Source organism: Sminthopsis crassicaudata, chromosome 3 (genome assembly GCF_048593235.1).
Source record: "Sminthopsis crassicaudata isolate SCR6 chromosome 3, ASM4859323v1, whole genome shotgun sequence".
Lineage (NCBI taxonomy): Eukaryota > Metazoa > Chordata > Mammalia > Dasyuromorphia > Dasyuridae > Sminthopsis > Sminthopsis crassicaudata.
This window is the reverse complement of record NC_133619.1, coordinates 15,955,641-15,961,640: the sequence shown is the minus strand read 5'-3', so window position 1 is coordinate 15,961,640 and position 6,000 is coordinate 15,955,641. Positions and strand designations below refer to the sequence as shown.

The window sequence follows — 6,000 nt, the reverse complement described above, 5'->3', positions numbered from 1 at the left end:
GAAACCTTGTTGTTGTTTAGTTATTCAGTTGTGTCCAACTCTCTGTGACCCTATAGATCATAGCTTACCAAAACTATCCATGGGCTTTTCTTGGCAATGATAATGGAGTGATTTGATACTTTCTTCTCCAGTGGATTAAGGCAAAAGAGGTTAAGTGACTTGCCCAGCTAATAAGTGTCACATCTGAACAGAGGCCAGCATTTCTGACTCCAGATCCAGAATGCTATCCAACAGTTTATACTTGTTTAGATTATTCAAAGAACCAAACTAGCCTTTATGATAATTGTTTTAATGAGGTAAAAATTTGAGTTTCAAGTTCCAAACAATCACTGTACAAATGAATTTTGGGAATGCAATTACATTATGAAGTAAAGACTTTTTATACAACACATGTAAAATAAACTCATAAAAATTCTTTGAATACTTAATTGCAAAAGTGTTTACAATTACATATGCATTTCTTAATCTAAGTGCCTTGATAAACTAATAGCATCAGTAATTGCAAATAATGGGGTCACAAATAATAATCAATTAGTACTTGGCAATCATGCGATCACTTTGCAGATAAAAAGTAATTAACAATGTAAAATCTTTAAAGGGCTAAAATGAAACACATTAAATAAACTGGAAAACTGTTTTCTAACTGAAAAATAACATCGAATTACATGACCAAAGGAAGCGCAGCCTGTGTATTACAGTGAGATCTCTAATCCAACTGCCCTCTGGGTAGCACCATCCTTATAAAGACTGTTCAGTGATGCTTCAGATCATATTTATTTTTCTGTTCAGGTCAGAAATCCTGAGTTTTGTGATTTTCTCCAAGATATCAAATTAATTCAGTAGCTGGAACTATCTCTGACCTGGGGAGGCTGACACATTCTTTATGCAGAAGCAAAAACTGGCAAATGCAGTCTTAGGCGGCATAGAGTTCCATGCCAGATTCATGGGGAGGGCAGACGTATTTATGGATTTCTTCTCCCTCTCTTTTACTGTTTCAACAGTCTAGCTGCTGAAATTATCTAATTCCTTTCTGGCTTCTTATTTTTCTGATAAAAAAGGAAAGAATAAGTTTGGCTTAGTTTTCCCTCCATTTTTTTCACTTCTCTCTTAAATATAATCTGGCTACAACCTTTCAGGATCAGAATTCTCTCATCTACTGTCACTGACTCCCTTAGTCAAAGTCAATAACACAAATGATTCTGTTCTTTTAGCCAGCAAAGACAAAGAAAAGTTGACGCGTACCAGCATTGTGATTAGCTCCTAAGCAACTGGCCTATGACTCTCTCACTAAAATCACCCAGTTATTAAACCCAAAGTTGAAGAATTTATGGTGGTTGGATTTTCCTAACTACAGACATTTTTCTTACATTTTTCCCCCTGAGGCTGGGGTTAAGTGACTTGCCCAGGGTAACATAGCTAGGAAGTGTTAAGTGTCTGAGGCCACATTTGATTTCGGGTCCTCCTGACTTCCGGGCTGGTGCTGCGCCACCTAGCGCCTCCTCCCCCTTTCTCTTACATTAATGTTTCTTGGAGACCTGGAAGATCCTTGATGGGCCCTAGCAGACTCAATCATTTCAATCAATTGATCAACACACATTTATTCGATTCCTATCTCCTGCCCTGGCCTCTTCCTGGCAGCCAGAGATCAGACAGATGTCATTCCACTGAGTGCTGGTCTCCGAAGCTGGCTTCTTCCCGCTTGCAGAGGACCCTTTCTCCCTCCAGGAAAGCAGAGAGGCACTATTGCCTCACATGGCTCTTCTGATCCAACCTCCTGCTGCCAGCAAGATGCCATTACATCTCATCCCAGTCCTCTTGGTTGACTGCTTCCTTCCAACAGGAGATAAGACAGACACCACTTCGCAGGGGCTGCTCTCCTGAGCTGGCCCTTTCTGCCTGAGCAGAAAGATGCCACCGAATCACGTGCCAGGCTCCTGATCCGGTCTTTTCCTGCCAGCACGGGATCATAGAGCCCACAGGCAAGTCCCCTGGGTCGGTCTCTTCATCTGCAAGGGGTCCTTTCCTGCCTGATGAGGACAGAGACATCATTACTTCCTGATCCTTCTGCCTATCTCCTGGCCCTGCCTACCTGCAGAAATAAGAGAGAAACACTGCTCATCAGATCCCTCCACTGGCCCCATCATTTGATTTTCTCGCTATACTGAGGACAAAACCTGAGGCTGAGCTCCTCATGATGTTATTAACACTCTTGAATCTATTTGGCAACGATTATCTTACTATTGATCACACTCCTTAACCCAGTAATCCCAAATGCCCAGTTCTCCATTACCTTGAACCCAATCACCCTAAAATCCCACCCCACTGTGCCCTATGGAATGGTTGCTCCATAAATGACAAACTTCCCTTCACCGTGAACCTTTTCCTGTTTGTCTCCTACCATCTTCTGGCAATCACTAAAACCTGGCTCTCCTCTGATGACTAAACGCCCCTAACCCCCCTTTCCAGTAGCGGCTCTATTTTCACTCATTCCCCTCAGCTTACTGGTCCAGGTATGGAGTTAAAATTTTACTTGCTCCCCACTGCCACTTCTGAGTTCTCCCTCAACTCCACCACCATGAATTCAACAATCATTTCTACACTAATAATCTCAAATCTATTTACAGAGCCTCAACCCCTCTGCTGATCACCACTTTCTCTCATTTTTAATTGCCTGTTTGACATTTTGAACTTGATGTTCAGTAGATATCTTAAACACATTATCTTTGCTCTTAAATACTCCCCCCTTCCCCCCTCCCTATAACCACAGAGAGCACCATCCTCCAGTCCTCGGGTTCACAGTCTAGATGCCACCTTGAATCTTTAGTATCTTTCATTCCCCATGACTAATGTGTGGCAAAGATTTATTGACTCCCCCTTAGCGACATCTTTCATAGTCCTCTTCTGCTCTCCGGAGCGTCAAGAGCCGTCTCAGCCCCTCTACACTATGACACCAGCCTGATGCTGAATCTGCTTGACCTAAGCTCTCCCCACTCCAGTCCATCTTCCACTCAGACACTACAGAGATTTTCCTACAAAGTGCTACCTTGGCACTCTCCACTCCTGCTCAAAACAAGACTAGCAGCCACGATCTCATCCAAGCTCAAATGAAAAGTCCTGGTTGGCATTTAAAGCCCTTTACAACCTGGCCCTACCCAATTTTCCCAATCTCCCTAAACACTACACATCTCCCAAACCCCAATATGCTCTGGGACATGGCAACGTTAACCTCCCAGCGTTCTTGAACATGACATTCCAACTCTGCTCTAGGCATTTCTTTGGGTACTCCCTCATGCCTGGAATTCTCTCCCCCTCCTCAACTCTGCATCCAGGCTTCCCTGAACTGCTAGAATTCTTTCAGGTCCCAGACAAAACTCCACCTTCTATAGAAAACCTTTTCTAACCCTCCTTTAATTCTAGGAACTTTTTTCTGTTGATTATTTCTCAGGGAAGGGGATAACCATTTAAGTGACTGTTATGTGTTAAGCACTTTACAAATATCATCTAACTTAACACTTCAACAACCTTGTAAGGTAGGCACTATTATTTCCTATTTTTAAATTAAGGATACGAAGGTAGACGACTTGCCTAGGGTCACACACACTGTAAAATGTCTGAGGCCAATTTGAACTGAAGTCTTCCTGATTCAGGGCTCCCTGGGATAGAGCTGTTTCCATGCTACTCCCTGCCCCCCCCCCAATACACTCTTGTTAGCTCCTTGAGAACAAGAATTGGGGTTGGGGGAGTTGCCCTTCTTTATATCCCTAGCACTTGGCACACTGAAGATGCTTAATAAACGATTACTGATTAACTGCCTACTACCTGCAAAGCACTCTTCCAGGCAAGGAAGAGACAGGCCAAAATGCAACAGTCCCTACCCTTAAGAAGCTTACATTCTGTCAGGAGGCACATACATAGAAGAGCAATGGCAGGGTGGACACTAGCAGCTGCAGGGACTAGCAAAAGCTTTCTTTGGAAAGGGCTACTTGAATTAAGTTTTGAAGGAAACCAGGAATTCTAATCTGTAGAGAGGAGAAAGAAATATATTCTAAGCTTGGAAGACTTGTAATACAAAGACAAGAAAATGAGAGATGAAGTTTCATCTGAGAAAAAGAAATGATTTTGATTTGACCATAAACTACATAAAGAATAAGGTATATAAGGCTAAAAAGATAGGCTGGAACTGGGTTAGAAAAGGTTTTAAATGGCAAATAGAAACATCTGCGTTTGATCCTGGTGGTCCCAGGGGCCACAAGTTTTCTGATCAAAGGTCTAGGTGAAAGGCAATGAAGACCTAAGCCAAAACAGGGTGAGAGTGGAGAGAAGGGAGGGAGGCAAGGGAGGACAGACAGAATCAATAAATCTTAGCACCCGACTGGCTATATGGCCTGAGGAACAGTGGGAGGTCAAAGGTTATACTGAAGTCACCAAGCTGGACTCCTTAAGAGAAATTGGAGCATGGAAGAAGGATAAGGCTGAGGGGGAAAGTAATACATTCTGGCTTTAGGCTTGATAAGACATCTCCAGGGCAACAGGTACCCAGGAGGCGGCTGGATGGAGGACAAGTGCATAAGGCTGAGCCACAGATGCAGAGGAAAGGGCCCAGAACAAGTCCTGGACATTCATCTGCAGCAAGGGGACTGCCTAATCCAGGAAGAGAGACCCAGAGGGCTCAGGCATGTGCTAGGAAGTCTCAATGAAAGCTGCCCCCTGCTCTCCAGAGCTAATCAGGCCTACCTACAACAGAAGATGACACAAAGCACAGAGATGTGATTAGCTCTAAATTTTATTCTCCACCTCAAAGACAACAAACCAGGAGTAACCTTCTGACTGGGACATTCCACTGCCAGCTACACATCTCAAAGAGGGCATTAGCAGAGAAAAAGGATTCCTATGAACTCTGAACTATCCATGGCAGCAAAAGAACCAGAAAAAAAGTTGATGCCATGGCCTGGGGAAGGACCAACCAGAGCATGGTGCATGAATGGAAAAGAACACTGCCATACTACAAATCCAGCAAATATGGTTACTAGAGAAAGCACCCACATGCCCTTGAGGCAAAGCGAAATAGGGAGAGCCCAGAAAACAAAACATTGACTATAAGCATAAACAGAAGGAGCCACGACACAAAAATGAAGCAAGCTGGACCCTAAGGAAGAGGTATGATACCACCAAACCCTCCTCTGTGAGAGAGAGAGAGAGACAGAGACAGAGAGACAGAGACAGAGAGAGAGAGACACACACAGAGAGAGAGACAGAGAGAGAGACAGACAGAGAGAGAGAATGTGTGTGTATGTTTTCAAGAAAAGGCAGAAGCATCAAAGAGAACAAATCCAGGAAACTAAAAATAGAGTATGTTTAAGGGTTCCCCCTCCCTTTTTGTATTTGTCTAAGAACAAAAGGAATGGGGAACTACTCCAGCCTGAGGTCACTGCCTCCCCACAAACAGGGACATACTGGAGATGGAGAAAGGAAGGAAAAGAAATGAGCAGTGTAATACAAGCCCAGAGAAACTTAAAAAGGGAGGCAGATTAAAGATGCTAGAAGGAAAAGAATTCGCAAAAACCCTAGACAATGTTAAGCCAATTAGCAATTCCTTTAATATCAAAATTTTCTACCTGACAAAGATAAAGTATTTTATGCTTAGGGAAGCCTCTTTTGCCAGCAGTAGGTGTTACTTCAAAAACAGAAAAAAGAAGGTAGTAGCTGGAGATACAAATTATATGCCATAATTTATTATTAAAATATAGTGTAGGTGAAGAGAAATATTCAGAGGGAAACACTGGCAAATAAATGCAATATTTTATAGCTAGTATATTGATGAGAACATATATATATATATGTATATATATATATATATATGGCACAATATGCATATAAAGACGTGTAATATTTACATATATGCATATATTTATAAATAAATCACAATTTGACACATTTCCTTTGTAAAAATTATTTTGCAAATTAAGAATTCACAATCCTAGAGCTTTTATACAAACTATA

The 6,000-nt window shown here is 42.3% G+C and overlaps 1 long non-coding RNA gene across 1 annotated transcript in view; it reads right to left on the bottom strand.

Annotated features, from left to right (window-relative positions):
• Positions 1–273: 273 nt before the first annotated feature.
• Positions 274–6,000, bottom strand: part of LOC141560226 (uncharacterized) — a 28,874-nt gene continuing 23,147 nt past the window's right edge. Inside the window, exon 2 of the long non-coding RNA XR_012487659.1 lies at positions 274–2,027. This is a non-coding gene — a long non-coding RNA (uncharacterized LOC141560226). The remainder of the gene's footprint in view (positions 2,028–6,000) is intronic.